The sequence below is a fragment of the Lepisosteus oculatus genome, chromosome 6, assembly GCF_040954835.1.
Source record: "Lepisosteus oculatus isolate fLepOcu1 chromosome 6, fLepOcu1.hap2, whole genome shotgun sequence".
NCBI classification, from domain to species: domain Eukaryota; kingdom Metazoa; phylum Chordata; class Actinopteri; order Semionotiformes; family Lepisosteidae; genus Lepisosteus; species Lepisosteus oculatus.
Window position 1 is genome coordinate 17133166 of NC_090701.1, and position 23486 is coordinate 17156651.

At 38.4% G+C, this 23486-nt stretch overlaps 1 protein-coding gene across 1 annotated transcript in view; it reads left to right on the plus strand.

Annotated features, from left to right (window-relative positions):
- The window catches only part of fbxl7 (F-box and leucine-rich repeat protein 7), a 122187-nt gene that overhangs the window by 42096 nt on the left and 56605 nt on the right, over window positions 1-23486 (plus strand). The gene's annotated exons all lie outside the window — the stretch shown is intronic.

Genomic DNA, 23486 nt, shown 5'->3' on the forward strand with positions numbered 1-23486 from the left:
CAGATCTGTTTAGGCACTTCTTTCCTTTTTTTTTATATGATGTGTCTTCAAGTTCAGGGGTATCAAGGGCAGTACCATGGAGCAGATTTTAGCATTGCTGCCTCAGCACTGGGGCCCTGGGTTCAGTTCTGGTAGGTTAATTGGCTCCTGGGAAAATTGGCCCCTGGTACAAGTTTGGTCCTGGCTTTATTTGTGTCTGCGTGTGTCCTGCAATGAACTGCCTTACCCTGCTTTACATCTGCTGCTTGCTGGGATAGGCTGTGGCTCCCTCTTGACCCCCAGATTGGAAGAAGCGGTTAGAAATAATTGGATGAAAATGTGTTAATGCAGTAGGTAAATCTCTAAAGCCATAGTGTGTTGAAGGGTCTCTTGCACAGCCTGCTAACACTCAGATACAGCAAACATACATTAGGAAATGGAAGAAGTATGAGGGCACCAGTAAAAGTTTAAATGCAGATAACAATCATTTCTCCTCTAATGCTACTGCTTGTTAACCATTGCCATATGGTTGTTGTTTTTCTCGAGAGTAAAAAAGTGAAGACTATTACTGTAATGCTAATCCTAATGGTTTCATAAAACAGACACTGACAATAAATTGAAATACGCGTCAGTGTACGCCTGGGGTACATTTAGATATGGCAGAGTAAACTCTGAAACTATATTTTTCTAATGTCAATCACCATGTTTGTAGTGCCATGTTTTGTATAATGCAATTTAAATATAGTTTGGGGATGTGATTTTTACATGGCTCTCTTTCGTGGGCTGCCTGAAGACGTTCCAGGAAAATTAGAAACATGCTGCGGAGCAGACATGAACAGCCGAAACCAGAGCCACATTTCCAATCAATACTCTTGAGCTGAAGATGAAACTTTACGTTGAAACGTTGCTTTGTGTCCCCTCCTACGATTTTATTGATGGCAGTTGTGCAAAGTCGTCTTGCTGCTTTTGTTTCCTATTTTGTTGTGAACCTTAATGGCCGTGCTCTAAAACTTGGCACCCGCTCGTATATTTTGACCGATTTGTTTTTCTGATTAGAACACTTTACATGGCAGCTGCCAGGCAATTACTCAATTCCCATGGAATTTATATTCTGTTATGAAACGTTTTTTTGGTACAGTTTTCACGCATGAAGATCAAGTTTATTTTAGGAGAGGCGAACCCAGAGACACGCAACTGCGTGATGATGTATGAAACCTTTGTTGAGCAAGCTTGTGTGCTGATATTGGCAGCACAGTTAACCTGCTCCTTGTTTTGACTTTTAAATACACAATTTAGATAGCTGACTTCAGATTAGGTCTGTGCTAGCTATTTTAGTTAGTGCATGCAATAATTTGTCTTCTCTGACTTGGCGCCACAAGAATAATAGCAGGGAGTGCCATATTCTCCAAAGTAACAATAGTCCTCAACTGTGGAAAACGTCTAGAAAAAGCTGCTTTAGTTTTGTGGTTTGTGACAGTTTTATTGAGAATCCAATTAGTAGGCAGCATCCTTGCTGGCTCATTATACTTGAAACCAGAATGGCAATTCAGGACATATAGCTTCAGGGCAGGAAGCACTGCATGCTGGTTCTGTTAAACAGCTCAGCGCAATGGATTGCAAGTCATCAAGCAGAAGCGATTTTTTTTAACTGCTCCGATAGGCATCTGTGCATGGTTTTAGAAGAAACAGCCTTTTGTTACAGGACTCGTTTACTGCGGTTTTTACCTACATGCTAAATGGAAAACAATATATATATTTGCCGGAAAAAAGGGATGTTTTTTGAATATCAGAAACACTGCTGCTATGCCAAAAAAGAAAACTTTTTGCAACTTTCATTTGTATTTAACAAACCTATTGGAGACCAATACTGGACGTCATGAGTTGTGTGAGAGAGGCACATACAGTATTTCTCATTTTGCACCCCAAGCACAATTACGAATCATAAATGCTACCACAAACTCAGTATATATCAGTATAAAGTGGCAGTCTTTTTTCAGAAATAAAAGAACACATTTTCATGCATTCTTTATTGGTAGTAAACTAGCGCTATTCATAGCTGTGACACAATTTAAGGTTTTACTATGTACAGTTCACTGTAAATAGACTATAGTTGAAGGGTTGGCATGGTGGAGCAGTGGTTAACATTGCTTCCTTGTGGTGCTGGGGTCCTGGGTTCAATTCTTGGGATGTTCTCCCTGTATTTGTGTAGGTTTCCTCTCAGTGCTCCAATTTCCTCCCACAGTCCAAAGACACACTGGTAGGTTAATTGAATTCTGGTGTGGGTGTGTCTGTGTGCGCCCTGCATTGGATTTATATCCCATCCAGAGTGTGCCTTGCCTCGTGTCCATTGCTTGCTGGGATAGGTTCTAGCTCCCTGTGACCCTGATTGGATAAAGCAGTTAACAAATGGATTGATTTGAACTAAAACTAATATTTGTTTTGTTTGTTTTATCTCTTTTATTATTACTACTGTGATTTATTTTGGGTTTACTCGTGTGACCCTTGTACCAGCAACAAAGACATTTGGCCTCCCTAGTTCATTTGGTTGCTAATTGATCCAAGAATCTGATCCAGTCATTTCTTTAAAAACAACAAAGTATCACATTTGATAATATGGCTGGATGGCTTCTACCAACTTCTGCAACCCTGCAACATCTGGTTCATTTTTGACTACTGATTCTGAAAAAGTCCATTGGCTTGACTTTGTCAATGCCTTCGAGAATTTTGAATACTTGACTCAGACCTACTTGAAGTCTTCAGTCAAATCTAAAATGAATCAAGCTCTTTTACTCTGTCAGTTGCAGGTCATTTCTTTAAACCCAGGAATAGTTAATCTGGCCACTCATCTCAAGACGGAGTGCAGAGCAGAAAGATCTGTTTCTTATATCTCAAAATGTTTGCCCCAAATGTTCACGGTATTCTTAACGAGGTCTTTCTGCCCCATTGTCTAGAAGATGTGAATGATTGGTCAACATAAGCACCTCAGTCTTTTTCATAATTAGCTTCTTCAAGCTCTGTGTGTCCCATGACACAGTTTTCGTTTTTGCTACTTGCAGGCAATACTAAATTTAAAGAAATCTCCCAGGTGTGTGCTTAGTCTAGAATTTTGTGAAACTCCTTTCCCACTTCTGCAGGGGTAGCTAATTCACATCTTTTGACATCATGTTGGAAGACAGTGGCCACGCATGCTTCCCTCCAACACGCATTGCTTGAATACTTTTTTCACTCTAGCTGTCCCACTGTCTACTGCAGAAGTAGTGTTGACCACAGGAATTGTAGTGCTCTATGTGAAAATGCTGTCATTTTATATGTGTCCAGCAATTCACTGGGACACAACAAGCTAAGTGTAACTTGGCTGAGTCAAGACCCCTGTGACCCACTCCTGGTGACATTGTTTGTTACTGCTTTGGGATCCCTTGCATAGCACAGAGCAGTGGTCTCCAATGCTGAGAGGCTGATATGTCTGCACTTTCATTCAATTTTTAATGACCTGCATAACTAGTTTATTTCGCACAATTTTACAACTTCTCCCATCTCTTCGGATGCTAGTCCTTTTCAGAAACGAGAAAAACTGCCAACACACAGGTAAACATAAGCTAAACGTAGACATGGCTATGTATTTATTTCTGCCCTATATTATTATATGATCTTTTTATTTTAATGTTCCATGGTTCAATCTGAAAGTCCAAGTCTATTGTCATTATAACACGGTACCATCTCCTGTATTGTTTCTTGTAATTGTGAAGCTCTTTCTCTTATATACTGTAGTTAATGCTCAAGTCTGGTTTTGTGACACAGACTGAACTTGGGGCTTTTCTGTTATTTTAGATAAATTACCTCGGGTTCTGCTTCAAGACCGTCTCAATCCTTCAGACTTTTAAATTGTTTTGAAGCAGCGGCTAAAGGTCGCAGTACATACTGTATATCTTGAAACTGAAAAATGTGGGGAGGCCTAAACATTGTTCAGTTAAAAAAACGTCTCAGAAGCCTGCAGGCGGTCAGCTTTCCTGATGCTCAGGACTATTTGCATGTGTGCTCAGAGCTCAAAGAAATATCTCAAAGGCTCCCCAGGGGCTTCAGATATTTTGAATGTATTCTTTCAGCCTCTCCTGTCTTTCTCTCGCATCGCCATCCTGTCTCTTACACAAGGTTCTCCAAGAAGTTAAAGGCAGGTATGTATGAAAGTGAATATTTTAAACTGTGTTCAGAATGAAATGAAGTCCAATGATTTTGTTTTATGATCATATTGTGTCTTTATTCATTTCCGGAGGAAATGGAACATGGAGGAAATATAACAGATATTTTTCCTTTTGTGAGGCATTATCTTTGGTGGACGTCAAGAAATTACACTGTTCATTGCTTAGCCTCATCATGTTGACCAGATGCCATACAGTGTAGTCAAATGAATTTATTGTCCATCTCAAAATATTGATATTCTATGATGTGTGTAAGGAAAAATCTGTATCTTGTGGTTAAAATGTGTTCTTCTTAAGACATGCTATGTTTTGCTTTGCTTTTTTCTTTATGATAAATGTCCATGATAAAAAATATGGTACTATACACAAATAAAATATCTGACATTGGCAGTATGTTGATAAACCTGAGATAAAAAGGCTGTGAAAGGTAACTGAGTAACTTTGCGAGCTTGCGATGAGTGATTGTGAGATGTTTTGGTAGATTGGATCTACAGCAGGCAAGTTCTCCTCTAATTAGCTCATTTCAAAGGGCATTATCTAGCCTGCAGCTGAGGGACAGAAGGACAGTAGGCATTGTTCTGAGTGCAGCCTTTCCTCTGACCATTTCCCAAGTGACTGAACCTTCTGGCATTCAGCCAGGTGGGTGAACACAAGTCTCTGTTTATTCTGTCTGCCTCCACACACTTTAGTGGTCATTCCGAGCAGGCATGCAGTTCAACAAAGGCGTGCAAATCTGCAAACTCATCAGTGTGTGCCCCTGTTTCAGGTCAGACTCGACCCCAGTCTCTGCCAAAGAATTGCTGTAATTAATGCTGTGATTCTATTATGGCATTTTATGAAATTGTGTCTATTTCAGGGGTAAAGGAATGATGAATTTGGAACAATTACTGACTTGTTTAAAAAATACAGACTTAGCTCTTGTATTTGTGTACTCAGATAAATTAAATGATCCACTCACAAATTAGTTATGGGGAGGACTTACAAAATGTGCAGTGTCTAATTACACTATTGATATGTGAAAGGAAAGTGAATGTTGGAGGGTCATCGGTGAGTATTCTGCAGAGGTTATTCTGTCTGGTTATTCCAGGATGTCCAGTGTCCAGTGCCTGAACCATTTGATTATACATTGCACTGAGTATAATTTTATTACTTCTAAGATGTGGTGTCCGCACAGTAGCATTAAACATAACATACACTTTATTGGCCATATACAATTTCTTGCATTAGGAATTTGTCTTTTCATATACCCCAACTTGCTCTCCATGAGACAAACGGACAGGAAGCGAAGCTTGGGGTCAGAGCACAGGGTCAGGAATTTATAACCCCTGGAGCAGTTGGGGTTAAGGGCCTTGTTCAGGGGCCCAACGGAGTAGGATTCCTCTACCAGCCACGGGATACAAACCAGCAACCTTCCAGCCACAGGCACAGATCCTTAGCCACAGAGCCACCGCTCCACACTAGGCTTTGTAAGTCTCCCTTTCTGAATGAAATAAAATAAATATCTCTACGTATGGTAGCTGTAGGCTAAATATGAATGTTCTCCGATTACATATTAAAACACTTTGCTTTCCGGTTAAATGATGACTTGTCTTGATACATGCAAACCATAGGGGTTAGTTTTCTACATTCTCAGTGTAGCAGCTGTCTTAAGGGAAGGGTGCTGGCAGTTAAAGGTTTAAAGTGTTTCTTGAGATGCTCTATTCGGTATTTTAAATACATGGTATTTCTTCTGTTATTCCTTAAAATGGGGAGTGAACACTACAGTGTCTTCAGTGTCAATCACTGATGGTTTTCTGATCATCTTGAAAAACAGAAAGATGCACAGAAACCTGCTCTTTTTAAGGATACAAACTGATGATTTGAGTTGCAATTTACTGTATTTGCTTTATAAGGGGTTACCTGTCAACTGATATAACAGTCTTGAAGTTCTCAGATCCTGGGTAAGATTCCTGGCTGGGCTTCCTTCCAGTGCAGTTTGCACGTTCTCTACTTGTGTGTGTGGATTTCCTCTGGGTGCTTTAGTTTCTTCCCTCCCTCCAAAGACATGCTACTGTAGTTAGCTTAAATGGTTTCTCTCAAGTATGCGCAAGTGTCTTTCAACGGAGTGGCATCTAGTCTCAGCAATGTCCTGCAGCAAATGTCCTGCTTTCAGACACATTTCTCAAGAAGAGGCTATGGATTACTGTGCTCCTTACCAGAAATAGGGGTATTTCTTACGAGATAGATGGAAGCACAGGACGGATAACAAAATATGGATTGGTAAATACACTCTTTTAAAAATTCACTGTTTGAATCTGAATTTTACTATGCATTAATTATGGAATGACAGTTATGCATGAGTGGATAAAATAACACAGGTGAACCATCAGCAAAGATTTTATCGTCTGAAATACACTGAGAAGGTCATTGTTTATATTTTAGAATGTCAGTTGACAATTTTTTGACATTCCGGTGCATAAAAACATTTCACAGCCCTCACCTGGGAAAGTGGACTAAAAATTACATTCCTTGCCTTCAACTTCATTTTCAATTGACATTTTGAATATCCATCAGTCTTACAATTTCAAAATTTTTCTTCCCTGTTTCAACTAGAATTTCATCATTTTAAAAATGATCAGGAATATCTGAAAAGGTTACCCTTCTTTGCTACAAACCTTTCAGTTAAGCCTTTTTTATCTTTGACATAGTTTTCTCTTAGCATTTACCATCCATTTTCCCTTTGATGCCATTTAATTATTATTAATATTATTTAATGTTGTCATACAGTTTACATCAAGTATTTCTTCTTAAAAATGAACAAAACTTGAACTTGGTGCCAATAGCTTTGAAGTCACAATCAGTGTATTCAAAATACAGCTTTCATCAGACAATTCAGGGATGAATTTATTCAGCACTTAAACATCCAGAATCATGAATTTCTTGTTTTGCATTGCCTTGGCACATCTCCTGGTCTATTTCCTCAGAGGCTTCTTCCGGAAATAGGAGTCCATGACGAACTGGTCTGTGTTCTCTGCATTTTCTAACTCTGCAATTTATAACTACAAAATTTTGAAGGTTGCAAATCTAAAGTCCTAACCACACTGCACTGCCACATTCCTAAAAGATAACGGTAAGGAATAGACCAAAATACTGTATGGTATCCCTGAATTTTTTATGAAGAATTGCCATAGGCCCCAGTAGTATAGGAAAAGTTTCTAATAGCAAAAGAAACTGGCACAAAAAGTGAGGACTATTTTGAATTGCCATAAATACGAGTTGCAGTAAAATATCTTGGAGCTATTTAAACCCAGCAGGTACACTAACAGCTCAAATATTTTCAGAGTGACCTTTTACCTTCAATAATTGAAGACAGGCGTAATACCTGGCACTGTGACATATAATAGAAAAGGCATACATCTTGCTTAGTGGATTGGTGCTACATTTCTTGCTGATTGGACATGTAAAACTCAATTTATCATGTCATTTTTTCCTCTTATCAACTTTTTAATTTGTACCACCACCCCCCAAATGCAACAGGAATTTGGGCTGTAGAGAGCTCCATATAAATATTGTCAAGAAAGACGAGAATCCAGTGATACCAAGGAAAGGAATGCAGAGGTTCCCAAAGTTCCAACATATTTTTAGTTGGAACCTGATTCATTTCTGCTGCTATGAGAGATCAACTTTGGAGTCATAACTTAACAAGAGCCAGAGCAAGTGCAAGCAAGGAATATTGTTGTCTAAAGTGTCTATAGTGGACATAGAGGAAGAAACTTGTCTCTACATCCAGATAGTCCTAAAAGGATTAAACAGGGGTTTTTCAGTGTCCCATGGGTAAAGCATATACAGTATGTTCAAGCAACTCAGGGCAAGTTTCATTCAGCTACATTGACAAGGGTCATGTATACACTCACACAAAGCTGTTGCAGAAATACTAAAACAAGGATCAAAGCAGGTCTGAAAATGAACTTTGAAAATATGATGATGTTTAGCAGTTATGTTGCTCCTAAGGAAAACCTTTTAGCTACACATTGTGATCACATTCTGGTCATTGTCTCAAACAGTAAAAAGAGGCAAAAGACCTTTCAAAAAGTTAAGTATGATTCAAAAGGATATTCGACCTTGCGCTTTAGAATGAAAGCCTTTGGCAAGTGAGTTGCCTGTATTAAGATGTAATAGTAAATTTCTAAAAAATGAGAAATAGATGGGTTGGAGCCCACACAAGTGTACCTAACATCATTGAAAGAGTGAAGAGATTAAAATGGCAATGAGCCAGGTGCATAGCAAGAAGAATGACTCACAGTTGGATTAAAAAAATCCTGGATTGGAAGCAGGCAAAGTCCATGAATTTGCAAGGAGCACATTGGACGAGGATAGCTGAAGATAGAATTTCTTTGAGGTATTTTCAGGCAGGACTTTTTCCAGCAATGAATTGATGAAAACTAAAACTGGTGACAGTGACGATATAATTCAGTCCACCACATTGTAAGAAATACTCAAAATGATCATAATCCATTTTTTTCAGCATACATCTGCCTTATTTTGTGTAGTCAAATGTTTTGCTTACAGTATTTGCATAGTAATGATAAAAAAAAACAGATCATACACACATAAGTGTTTTCATTTTCTGTGTTGACGATGAAGCAGTCTGGGCCACGTTTTTGGAATAAGAAATTAGCAGTCAGCATAGAGTAAAATTTCAGATTTTCTAAAACTTCTTTATTTCTCCAATATTTAATGTTAGCTGGAGGAAGAAACTTTTACATGCCTTCACAGTCCTTCCAGAAGTGAAAGTGATTGTGTTTGACGAGCCTTTGGCAATGTCTAGCTACATCTGTCAGCTCCATGCCCGAGGATAGCCCTGCAGTCTGTGTAGCTTGGAGGCTATGCAGTACGAGGAAACAGGGCCTATTTGTTTTGGATGCAAAACCCAGGTTGTAAAGAAAAAAAATACAGTTTGCTTCGTAAGTGTTATTTTGCATTTTTGTTTTTTTACACGTTTTTCTCAAGTGCTTCTTTTTTCCCCAAGACTTAAAAACAAATTTAATTTGGGTTTTTATGTTATTAAAATAATAATCTTGTATTTTAAAATGTAATTATATATATATTCCAGTATACCTCATGCTTTAATTTAACCAGACATGCCAGCAATCGGTGTCAAAAACACTGTAGTCCTAAGAACAATTCTGCCAAACGAGCTCCATCCATTTACTTCTCAGAGTCTGTGTTACATGGTTTCTGGATTATGTCTATCTAAACAACTCTCAATAGGTTCTCTGGTCAGATTAATTAGCAGTTTAATTTTCTGTCTACAGTGAGAAAGATTTTGGCAAAACCAAGCACTGCCTTGCAATAGAAGAATCGGTCATGCATATCACCAGTATCACGTATCACCAGTTTTATGGCACATTAAGGGCTGCTAACTTACTGCAAACCAAGCGTTAAGGCACCTTAAAATTGGGCAGACTAAAGGGTAAGATAAAAGGCAGCAGTCTTGACATCTGTCAAGCTAGCAAGTCCTTTTAGACCACAAGAAAACAAAGACCACACATGGCGGTTGGGTGGAAGAGATTGTAACAGTGGGAGGAGCCATGGAGAACACCGGTAAAAGTCAAGTCAACGCTGTGCTATGGAGGGTGGAGGCACCAGTGTGAGGTGCTCAAAAAGAACACTAAAAAGAAGAAGCACAACGGTTTGTAGCAATGTTTAAGGAGGTTGTGTTAATTAAGAATTTTTACATCGACCACAGAAATGGTGCCCAAAATCATCGTGTGGAGCTTTTGCCCAAAGCGGTCAATGACAAATCTCAAATTGCAAGGCACACAACGTAAGACATGTACTGTATGCTGGAGTATTTTTAAAGAAAACATCCCCATCTGCTCAGAAACCTGGATGAGATCAACCATGCCTCTACAAGGAGTTTTCTCCATTGGTCAGCTGTACTGTAGCTAGTTGGTCGTAGCAGTACAGTAGCAGCTGCGGGATCATTGTGAAAGAAATAGCAGTGGAGTATTTCCATTGTTCCCCTGTGAGTGTGAAGTGAACCAGTTCAGAAAAGAAAACAAGGTGGCATGGATTGGATCACCGAAATACAGTAACTGCTGGAACCAGGGCATATTCCTTTGTTAAGCTAGTGTTTTACAATACATGCATTTACAATGAGAAAAATATGGAAGTTTGTGCTTACAGTATGTGATTCAAATTGTATTTCTTTACATAAAACCAGTCTCAAACAGATGTTCCAAGTTTCGCCATTCAAGTCCAGAAAACCTCTAGGCAGCTAAATGCGACAGTACCAGAGCTAGCAAGTTAGGTATTTGATATATTTTGATTATTTAACCAAGAAATGAACCATTTAGACCTAGCATTGGTGCTGCCAATGTTAAGTGCACAAAGAGTATGAATTTAGTTTTCTAGATAATAAATTGCAGATAACTGGTAACTGTAGTGGAAAATTTGGAGTCACTTCACAGACTCTCAGTCCCTCCACAATAGAGCAAGGAGGAATCCCCTGTTGAAGGAAAAGCTGAGTGAATACAGGATTAACTTCTGCATGTTGCTATGTTCCAAGGAAGTTCACAAGAAAAACAGGTTGTCAGTCAGTGGAAGGTATTGAAGCTTTGGCTTAGACCCTGGATATTTTTTTTCCAAATCCAATGGTATAAATTCACTTTTTTAAGTTCACTCTTTATTAAATCTTTCCAGTTTTATGGCACATTGAACTGCATTCCTCAAATTGGTCTTTTTATGCTTAGGAGGATTCTTATGTGTCAAGTAAAGCATATGGCCGTAGTTGATAATACCGTTCAGGTTTCAACCCTGGTAATAAAATCAACAAACATAAAAAGCTGAACCTCTACAGGTCTTATTTTTTTCATTAGGGAATATCAGGTTCATTTCTCCTGAGCAAGTCTCTATAGGCTACTGACTGGAAGCTTAATTAAAATATGTCTTTGATCAAGAGCTCAATTTGACTGGTTATTTTTTAGCCCTCAAGGAGAAAAAAAACAGATTGATTTTTATCAGTACATGGTCATATGTAATTAGGTTTGCTGGCTTTATTAGCCTCCTGGAAGTAATCATCAGCTACCACTTTTACATCTTTAGAGCAGCTGTTCGTATAATCCTAGGCCAAAACTGGCTGAACATTAAAAAGCGACTGACATGAAACCTGTGAATGACTTAAACAGCCAACCAGGATATTTCAGTATAAGCCTGGATGAATTAAAGATGTCTAAAACATGACACTCACTAAGTTAATTGATCAAATACTGTGTGGGCATTATAGATGTAATGTAGACAGCAGGTAACATTACTTTCTGGTCCTGTATTTTCACTCACTTAGTGTGGCTCTCTTGCACTGAATTGTCACCAGTGGGATCATTGATGCATCATTTAGCTTTCAGACTAGTGCTTTCCTTCAATCAGTGTGTATTGTAAAAATGATTTCAGTGCCTACAGAATCAGCATACTAACGTGTCTCAGCCTTTTTCAGACATCCTGACCTGCTTTCATCTAAAATGTATCTTCTCACTGTTAAAATTGTTTTGGTTTTTTGTCATTCAACATTTTGTTTCACTTGAATTTGAACTCTGTGCTGCCTCGAGGTTTCTGCCTAAGTGCAATGCAAAACTGCAGTACTCTAGATCTTGTGCTAAGTGACTACAAGCTACAGTGTAGGCAGATGTGTGCAGGGGCATGTCATGGTACTGCTGATATGTTTTAGTGTGGTTTGTTTTGACTTATGAAACCAGAGCAAACACTGAACCATAGTAAACTAAATCAGTCTATGTGTCCGTGGTCATCAGTTTGGTTAACAATATTTTTAATTGTATCCCTCTGAATTATAACACAATATAGTGATAACAAAGTCAGCTGCAGCTAGCTGAGCGGTACCTTCTTTTTTCTGTAGATACTTTAAATTTTTGTGTTGGCATTTTATCATTTTACGCTCAACTAAAAAATAAAGGTTTTGAACAGACCAACATATAATAGCATATAATAGTCTAACATTCCATTTTAGGAGTCACTAAATTCAATTTTTCCATTGTTTTAGATCCATATATTATGGCAATAGTCACAGCTAAATTAAAATAATGCTTTGTAAGAATAGTATCGGACTAAAACGTTCTAAGAATTGAGGTTTCTCAGGAAATGTTCATGAAAGGTAAAGAGCGGTATAGCAGAGGTTTCCAATCGTGGTCTTGGGATCCACAAGCTTGTTGCTGTGCTATTTTTCATTGAAGCCGAGGTCTTTACTTGAATGAATCTCAAATTAAACCAGTAAGCTGCCTGGATAGAGCCTTTGTTCTTTTTTTCTACTCAAGCGTTTTTTCTACTCAAAGGTGGGAAGTTTTCAGTCACTTCAGAAGCATAATAGTTAAAAGGCAAACTCCTACGTGTTTAGTAACTGAGAACAATTAAAAAGTTAAAATTAAACCTATTATTAGTTCTATTAAAGGGTAAACTATTTAATCACTTTCAGTCTCCTAAATCAAGGCGATTGCGCAGGGCTGGAATTCGATTAATCTTGACAAAATTAGTGGCATAGCACTGAATCGGACTGTTAGTTGGATTGAGCCCTTGGCACTGACCTGTATTTTATGAGGGGCACTCCATTCCTGGGTGCCAAAAAGCTTCTGGTTTTCTTTCAACCTGAGCCCCTATTTAAACTCATCGTTTGCTTAATTGGACAACATGAAGCCTTTCCGTGTTTTTATGATGTTAGAGATGTAAAGAGTTTTAAAATACAGCTTGCTGGCCCTTGAGGACTGCAGGTGGGCAGTCCCTGCTTTTGCAGGAAGAGGGTTTCCACTGGCTTTTTAACTGTGAAAGGATTTGTTAGGCATGCTCAACCAAGCAGAGGACAGAAGTTTAGAGGCTGCACACAAGAAAGGTTATAAACCAAAGGAGGCCATTAAGCCCACCAAGTCTGTTTGTTATCAGTAGTTAATTGATCCAAGGATCTCATCCAGCAGTTTCTTGAGAGAAACCAGTGTCTCAGCTTCAAAAACATGGCTGGGTGGCTTGTTCCAGACCCCCCAACTCCAATACAGTTACCGCATGTTGATATTTTGTGGACAGTTCATGTTGAAGTGGTGTCAGCATTTTGGATTTCAGTGCAACATTGCTTTGGGGCACCAACTCTTCTTTATCCACCTACAGTATTGTAGATGGCGTCTGAATACCTGGAGTTTGTCAATGGTTTGTCCCAGAGAAATGGAAGAATAGGCAGTAGAAGTAGGAGGATTTTCTGTGTTAATAGGAAAGGATTATTCATCTGGAAGGTGGCCATTTCTGTTGTATTAATACTGATAATGTCCATTGCTAAAAGTTCAGAGGCATTAACAAAAAATGGAAGCAGTCATTTTTCTCTATGCGTAGTCTCTGAATTTTACCAGAAGTGCTATAAAGATTAAAATGTCTGCGTATAGTAAAAGTTTCATGGTTATTGAGAGACACTTATTAGGCTTCAGTTTCTTTTGATTATTTTCACGATGTATAAACATATTTTTTCTCATCTTGTGATGTATCATTCTTAGCAAGGAATAAAGAAATTACCCAGTTCTACTACGTTCATAATTATTTGGACATTCAGAGCTCTCGCTAACTGACAGGACTGTATTTGGAGATATTTCTTCTCCCAGATTACAGCCATGTTTTATCAGAGCAACGAAAGTCTGTGAACTTTTCCTTTGCCTCTTGTCTGTTTGCGTCAGCGTGGAAGAATTTTTACATGCAGTATGCAGAATGGATGTGCAGTAGTGTTTTATGAAGAAAGAGATGGCTTACGTCTTATCTCTATAAACATTGTAGTTAAACCCAAAGGCATGAATTCCCTCTCTCTTACATTGAGAATCACATAAAATGTCTATCTATACCAGAAAAGGAAAAACAGGATTGTTATTTCTAAACAACATGCTATTTTTTTATTAGAATTTAATTATTATAAAGGATGGTAAAATATTTACATCAGACATCTGCACTAAAAACAGTCACCTTTAGCTATGTGCAATTCAGAAACCATGTGGGTTTCATCTCAAAACCTAAGAGGGTCAGATTGTCATTTCATCTTTGTTGAAGATACAGTAGTATGGGTGGCACAGTGGTGCAGAGATTAGCATTGCTGCCTTATTAATGCAAATTAATGTGCTAATTGGGTGGCCCAAGTGCAATGGCCTAGGCATTAATATCTTGTAACTTTATAACACCACATGTAGTTATTACTGGCAAACTGACACATGTTCTCGGCTATTTCCACAGAAGTAATATTTCTTGCCAGACTTATGCCTTGGATTTCCTGGTTGCTAGACTTGAGACCCATTGAGCATTTGGGGAATGAGCTGGCAGTACCAGTGCACAAGCACATGTAGATCTCACCTTGATAAGACAATTGGGACAGAGTCACCATCTGTAACCTTAATGCAAAGAATGCCCCACAGATGTACAGCTTGTCTTAGTGAGAGAGGTTGCCACACACACTGTCAGATGGCCAGCTCAGTGGCAGTGTAAAACCAGCCTCTTCCACACAGAAGAAGCCCCATTTCAAGGTTTGCATTCCTTTTATTACACAAGGCTACACGGTTAAAACCACAAGGAAACAAAATAAATTTCATCTCCCTTTGGAGATCTGTCTAGACTTTAGGTCAGTTCATCCTGCCTAATGGGAGGCAGGCTAAATTCTCCTCTCCCCACTTAACAAAACATATGAGATATACGGTAGAGTCACAATGCAGATTATTTACCCTTTTGGGCAAACAAAGGTCTCCAGCTTCCTGTGCCCTTCCAACTCTCCCAATTATGCATTTACCGGGCTTATACATCTCAGGTGAATCTCGGTTTTAACCACCTGGGCTCAATTATTGAGCAGCCATTCTGGCTCAGTGCTTACAAAAAAACCCAGGTTGCTGCCCCTTATGGAAGCTTATGAAAGTTTCCCAAGGACATTGCTAGTATTCCATTCAGGGATATAAACTCCCTCACAACTTCCTGTTGAAAGATCCTCTCAGATCTTTATTAGCGTAATGAGATAACCCGTGTCAGGTCTGTTCCATAAAATGTCACTTTACCTGCTGCAAAGATTTTGTCATTTCCACAAAATAACTGTCAGTGTGCTGCAGTTACAAGTCATAAGTTTCTTTTGATGGTCAGCATATTTGCTGGTACTGTACAGTATATGCTGAGTGTTAATGTTGTCATTATTACATCCTGTCAGATTCCTAAACAAGAAATTCTTATTTTGAAATGCACCATTATTAATAAGGAGATGTCATTTTGCAAGAAGCTGCAGTTCAGTTCAGAGGTGCGCTCTGTGTGAGGCTTCTAGGAGTCTGGCATTACTGGCAACTGCTAGACCAGTATCTTTTTCCAATTTTTTATTTTTGTTTGAGTTTGGTTTTCTAGCATCTGTCAGTAGACGTCTTGAAAATGTTTGTGGGCTTAAACAGCAAGTAATTCTGGGATGTACACAGGTGTATAAACAAGTATGGATATCCAGTGCTTTATTGTTTGAAAAGCAGAAACTTGCTCTATAATTATCTGCATTTTACACATGCCTGACTGGATCTTCTCACTGTCAAGAGAGTTGTAGCAGGGCTGAGATTGAAGCACTCTATATCTGTTCACTTACTTCCTCTAAAAGAAGAGGCGGGGGGCTCCCTTAATTTGATTCATAACGTACTTTTCAGGACTGTCTATCCCAACTGCTCGTGATGAAAAAATAAATTACTGGATATTGGAGAGCAGCAACAGGATCTGCCTGGAAACCTGATCCCTGTGTCTGGAAACATAGTTTCTCGTGTAACTCCTGGGGTGAGATACAGGTCACTGACAGAATGGCAAACAAACATGCTGGATAAGGAGAATTTAAAAGCTGGAGGAATAGAAGCTGATACCAGGCCACAGACAATAAAAATGGACCTGATAATGGACATTGTTGATGTCGTGTGCTCAAAATACTACCACTAATTTGCATCTGCCTCTCATATTGAATGTGTCAGAAGTGCTTCTCCATCTTTCTACAGAAAGAAAATGCCTTTTGGTTGCCTTTTACTGTATATTTATGTTCAACAAATTATACTTTAATACGACAAGTCATTTTAAAATAGGTATACTAAGGGCTGTATATTATTCAGTTCAATACTTTCATGCTTTTTCTGCGATTACAAATAGAACCATCAATTCAATTATCCCTATATAAGTTTTTGTCCCTTTTTTAGGGACACCTTATTGGATACATGATTTTAGTATACCACAACTTTTTAAATTAGATCTTTTTTGTGCCTCGATCTAGGCATTTTACAAAGAAGCCTCAGGGGAGACATTTTGTCACAGAAACCTTTTTACAAACTTTACTTGGTAATAAACACATCATAACCTGCATTTATGACATTTGACACAAAAGACCATTCCATGGAGAATCTTAACAAAAGCTGTGACATTTAAAGTCTTTATGAACTGCTTAACATTTTTTATAATGACATTATTTAATTCCTTGTGATAGAGAATGTAGCATTCATTGATGTTCGTTGAACATGTCTAAAAACATTAATACAGCATACTCCATCTCCTTTGTATACTGTATGAAAGTGTTTTGCTTCTTGATCTGATATTTTTGAAGAATATTAGGGAAGCTGTTTCCTTATAACATTTTTGTGGCAGTTGCCTAATGATCTGTGAGACTGTGAATGCCTGTGACATTAGAAGTGGATTATTGCAATGATAAATAATGTAATCTTGCTGCAGTATGTCCAAAATTCAGCAGCCAGAATCCTGACCAGGTCTAGTGCAAGTGTTCCCATTACTCCTATCCTGGAGTCCTTGCACTGGCTTCCAGTCAAATTCCGCATAGACTTTAAAATCCTCATGCTCACCTACAAGGCTTTACATGGCTTGGCACCTCAATACCTGTCTGAACTTTTATCGCCCTACTCCCCACCTTGCAACCTCCGCTCTTCAAATTCTGCCCTCCTTACTGTCCCCCAAGCCCGTCTACATTGTATGGGCGACAGGGCCTTCTCCTGCTATGCCCCCAAGCTCTGGAACTCTTTGCCCAAGGATATTAGAGAGTCACCTTCTCTAAACTCCTTCAAATCCAGACTCAAAACCTTCTTCATCAGAAAAGCCTTTACTTAACTGGTTCCATTTTTCACCCCTCTGCTCTTCTTAATACCATCTTCCACGGTCTCCTCTATTGTTATTGTTGTATTGTTGTAATTATAATTGTGTCCTGTCTTGTGAAATTTTCTTATTTATTGTTGTAGTCTTCTTAATTATTGTTATTGTCATCCTGTAAAGCGCTTTGAGAAGCCACCTTTAAAGGCGCTATATAAAATAAAGTTTATTATTATTATTATAATCTTGGAGCATTGGGGCACCTTTGCATTATACTCTAGTCAGAGTATAAAGTATGTTTATTGTAAACAAACACAATGTCTTAAAGTCTTTTAAGCTAATCTGCACTAATGATAGTGAGGAGCTATTACAGTTCCTCTTTCAAAGGTATTACTTATAAAGAAATATTTCCAAGGTAAGGCCTAATTTGGTAAAATATACAAAATGCACAGCCTGACAGTAAGTAACATTTTTCATGACATATACAGTAGTTTGTAGCTGAACTGTCGTCAAGAGAGAAGCAAGCAGCAGCATTTGGTGACGTTTTCTGTCTATATACAGTACAAGTCCAGGTTTTTTTCGCCTCCAGTTCTTTTCTCCACTGCTATCTTACCTGCCTGTAGACAACATAATGAACCAAAGTACGTAATTGTAGATGTGATGGAGATGAGGGTCAACTGATGTAACATTTTCGTTTAATAAAAGTTTTTTCTTTCACGGCCCCCCCCAAAAAACAAAAAACATTTTTTGTGTGAAACATTGCTCCTCTTCACCTCCCAAGTTCTAACGGACTAGTTACATCACCAACCAGTAGAGACAACAAAAATGCCCGTAAAACAGTGAAATTTGACTTCTCCCTGGAAAAATAAATCTATGTTTTCCTTCGAGATACAGTTTGCCGGTTTCCTGTGGTTTTCAACTGTTGTGTGTCTTTTCTGTGTATATTCTGAAATTAAGTGACTGTGTAACCTTTATTGAACAGTAATGTTACTGCATTTTAACAAACAGTTAAAATGCAGTTTCACTCACTTAACGTGAAGATTCTCACAAACCCTCTCAAGATGGAATACTGGATCATCAAGATATCATTGTCTCTAGTACTTTAGAGTACCATAGAAGACACAGTTATCTGACACACAAAGATATTTGGCTTCAATAGTAATTTAGGAATCAGAATGAAGAATGAACAGTATCGCTCTCAACCCATTCTCTTGGTCTCCTCCTGCTAGGTTCCTCCAAGCTATTCAAGGTACAATACATAACAGAATGTAGCACTTTGTACTCTACAGGCAATAGTGTGTTATTGTAAACCATCTATGGAGCCTAATCCAATACATGTTTGCAAGTAATTAGGCAATGATATATTTTATTGTATGTCTTGTGATGATCTGCTTTAATTATTAAAAACATTTGGAGTCGTAACCATGCATGGTAATTTTCGTGATGTGTAATTTTCGGTTTAGTACCATACTCGGCAGAGATTAGCAGCAGAATGTACCACAACAGTTGTCTTTTTCAATTTGATATACTTATAAACAAAAAGATCTGAAACAGGGTCTCGCTGTACATAGTAGCAGCCAGGGACTAAAGCGTGCCTCCTGCCGAATATCCATAAATGGTAAAACTAACCTTTTTAGAAGGGGCAGTTGCATGCGTGGAGAGTAAGGTTTTGATTTACAGTAATAATATAGCAAAGGGCTTGTTCAAAGCTGTATGCCTGCTGTAAATTATGAGCAATAAAACAAAGAATGTGAGGAGGGGTTTTTGCAGTGTTTCAGGAACAAGGGGAGGGAAGAGGCTAAAGCTTCCTCTTCAGGAAGAAACAAAGAATGAATCTGATCATTTTTTTGCAACTAGTAGCAATTGTCCGACCTCTTGCCAGCTGTGAGCTGGGAAATTGCCATTTAATAATATCGTGGTTCGTAATTCCATTTCTTTATTGCCAGTGAGGATAAGATATGTCCTTTCCCTGCCTGAGTGGTTGATGAAGTTGAGCACAGCAGTTTTTGGAAACATGTGATAAAACTAAGCCTTCATCCTCGAAGCCACACCAACAGAATTTTCTTTGGCAGGGAATGGGAAGGACTCTTGGAATAAGGCTGCAAAATGTTCAGCCAGGCCATGGAAACTTAATTGTAAAGTTAAAGTCTGAATGCTGCTTCTAATAAAACTTTCAGATTTATCGTGTTTTGGCACAACCGTAAAACTGTTGCACATGGTTTGGCCAGACAGAGCATTTGGTTCACAGAGGGTCGTCCATTTTAACTTAGGAGTTTTATGTGTTCTGTATAAAATCTCCGATAAATATATTGCATTTCTCTTCCTAATGAATTAAAGAGCTCAGGCCTAGTGACATACAGCAAGTAATGAGGAGTATGAAAAAGGCCAAGGTGAGAAAATTAAAAGCATTGTTTTGTTTGTTGTTCAGCATATTACACATTATAACAAAAATTACAAAGTAATTTAATTACTAGCAATAAGGTCAGAGTGATGCGTCTTATCTACAGTACATAGACATTTCTTGCATGCAACTCTGTGGCTGTGCATAAAAATCATTTTTAAAGTTTGCTTTAAACCCAAACTCCAATCTTAAACCTAAACAAAACTCTTTATTGTAACCAAAAAATTTGTTATACCACTACATATAACCTGTGTGAAGGTGTTATATTGGCTACGTAAAACCACACTCCAATAAAAATGATAATATACTAATTATATGGCTTATTTGAGCTTAGAGTGGTAGGAAACATCTACCATCTATCTCTCCACTGTATACTGTATATGTATATTTTGCCTTATAACATTCTCTTTACTTATTTCTATACTTTGTCATTGTCTTCTTTTATGGTTGTTATTCCAGGAATTACAATGGAGTATGCTTACTCTATTGTAATAACAGTCATATCCTATTTAAGAGTGAATTACATGAAATTAACCACGATGTGCTTCGGTAGCAGAATGAGAGTTACTGTACATGAAGCCTATTTCATGTAGCTGGCTCATGGCAAACTGGTAAAAAGTGCCAGCAGCCATATCACCCTGTGGCTCACAAGTGGCAACCCACTGAAGCTAAGCAGGTGACTGAAGTTATCAAGTGTGAGCCTGGTCAGTACCCGGATGGGAGACCTCCTGGAAAAAACTACTGGAAGTTTGCTGCTGGAAGAGGTGTTAGAGGGGCCAGTAGAGGGTGCCCACCCTATGGTCTATGTGGGTTCTAATGCCCCAGTATAGTGACAGGGACACCACACTGTAAAAAGGACCCGTCAATGGATGATAGGAAAAACTGAGGTCCTGACTCTCTGTGATCATTAAAAATCACAGGGTGTTTCTTGAAAAGAGTAGGGGTGTTACTCTGGTGTCCTGGGCAAATTTCCCATTGGCTTTTACCAAACATGGCCTCCTAATAATCCCATCTATGAATTGGCTAACTGAAATGATACTGATGTGTGGCGCACTATAGCTGCCGTTGCATCACCCAAGTAGGGGCTGCACATTGGTGGTGGAGGTGGAAGGGAGTCCCAATTACTTGTAAAGCGCTTTGAGTGGAGTGGCGAAAAACATTATGTCCTGTAAATGTAAGGAGTTATTATAAAAAAAGAAAGCGACGAAAATATATCAGACAACCAGACGCTGCGCACAGAGCACATCACATTAGCTGGAAGACAGCTGAGGGAGAAGTTGAAAAGCGATCCCTGAGATCTGCAGCTCTTCTCTTGTTGACATTAGCCTGTTGTTCTTCATGCATGGGTTCAGTACTCAGGCAGTGAACATGCTCTCTCTGCTGCCTGTCACAGAATGTTAGACTGATCATGGCTGTTGTACACTACCTCTAAACCTTAGTATCTTTGGCAACACAAAGCACCAACAATGCTAGATGTCAATGTGGCATTGCTGTCTTTTATTATTTCCATCCTCTTTCTTTGTAGTAAGCCCGATAAAAATGTGGCCAACGTCATTAAAACTACAGTGGTGATATCCACTAAGATAACAGCTACACAATGGCGTGGCTCGGAAGTGCAGAAAAATGATTGGAGTGTCTTGCTTAAGCTTTCTGCTGCAGTAGGGTACTAGGGAAGAGATGGCATAGTGGAGACAAGCCATCTTAGTTATGTCAGCCAGGTCCTACTGGGGTTTTTCCCAGAAGGCATCCGTGGAAAACCCTTGCATTGACTGGTTCTGACAGATAGTGGTAGTGATGGAGATGTATGACCTGTAATTACTCCAGAGTACTGTAATTTCAGGAGTAAGCATATTTGTTATTAAGAACAATATGAGTCTGTGGCTGTATATCATGCCTTATATTCTTATAATTAGTAATAATATTTATTGATTTTTGCTCTATAGCATACAGTATAGGAAGTGTTTAACACAGGCATCACATTGTTAGCATTTTGAAAACAGAATTCTTCACAATTGAAACTTGCTCTATGTTCAGTGGTAGACTTGAGGACATTAACAAAATAACAGAAGTAACAACTGGAGGGCTATAAAGAGAAATGAACAAGTGAGATGCCCTGCCCTCTCATATTGATTTATTTATACAATTCCAAAAGGCTGCTGCATTTTGATTACAGTATTTTAAAACCTCTGATGACTATCTTAAAGACTGAAATGCCTAACACATAAAGAAAAGCCAAATACACTTCAACCAAATGCGATGATATAGCATTCTTTTCACCGAAGGAGATCAGAGTTGTATGTGTTTCCAGAGGGCCTAAAAATTTAACCAGCACAGCTGTCCTGGAAGCTACGTCCTTTCTTCAGAATGCTGTGGTTTCTCTGAAATCTCAGATATGCTTGTTGCTACTTGCCAAGTTTGACTTCCACAGTATATAACTGTAATGAAGGAAATAAAATTGGTACCAAAACCAGATCTGTGGAAGATTTCAAAAACACCTCTATGGCACGCTGTGCAGCCAACATGGAAAGAAAAGAAAACCGTAAAGGGATACTTCATTTAATGAAAAGATGTCATTTTTAAGTAACCCATTTCATCTGGGGATATATTGGGATGAAGCATCATTCCACAACAAGCCAACCATTTTGAAACACTTTTTACATCAGAATGTAGGAGTACAATTGAGCATTATGGACTGAAGCCTTGAGAATCCTTATTTATTCACCTGAAGAGAAATTTAAACTTGGAATACTGGAGGAGGTAGGTACACTGATAAATAAAACTGACTTTAAAGATAAAAATTATCCACATCTTTAGTGTAGCACAATAGATTTTGTTCACCACCACACTCACTTAGCAGCCTTATTAGCTATTAAAATGAAATCCTTCCTGTATTTCAGTATATTTTATAGTATCAGTTGGGCCATTTATTAAATCCTTTTTCAAAGCCCTTTTTTCAATTTACCTGACCGACATGTTTTATCTTGCATCTAGACCAAAAATCCCATCCATGTATCTCTAAAGTATTTCATTAAAGGCTGAAAGCACTGGGTAGCCTAGTCTTCCCTAATATTAAATTCCATCACAGGTCAGTCAACATATGAAATTGGCTTTAAAGGATTTCTACCTTTTCACAACTTAGTTCTCTGCTTTGGACACACATGGAGAGTGCTCTGTGTGAGCCCATTACCACTGGGCTCCTCCATTCTTTGCAGTCGGTGAACTTTGCACTAAAAAGACACTGAGAAACTCTGGGACAGTCTGGTTGCAGTTCAGACTGTTGTTTTCTAGTTGTTTACTTTCATTTTCAGGCAATGATTGTTTCCACCCTATTTCACAGCTATCCAAACTGGCATAGTATGATTTCTAACCTGTTTTTAATTAATAATTTACAACTTTCTTATAAAAAAAAACACAAACTGTTTTTGTGACACACAAGCAATTGTACCTAAATTTTAGGTTGCGTTTCTTTAATGTCCCATCATTAATAATTAGATTGCCTTTTGATCTTCACTTCAGATGTAACCCTGACTTAAAATGAACTGCTTCTTAAATTTTCTTAGCCTTTTCTCATTGCATATTCCTTTGTTATTAGCTTTAATAGCAATGTAGAAACAAAGATGTACTGTAGATCACATCTTTTGGATGAGGAATGTCTGTACTCTGTTCTAACATGATTACAGGCATAATCACTTTATTGGCCCTATACAATTTCTTGCATTAGGAATTTGTCTTTTCACATACCCCAGCTTGCTCTCCATTAGACACACAGGCACACAGACTGGGAGAGAGAAGCTTGGGGTCAGAGCACAGGGTCAGCC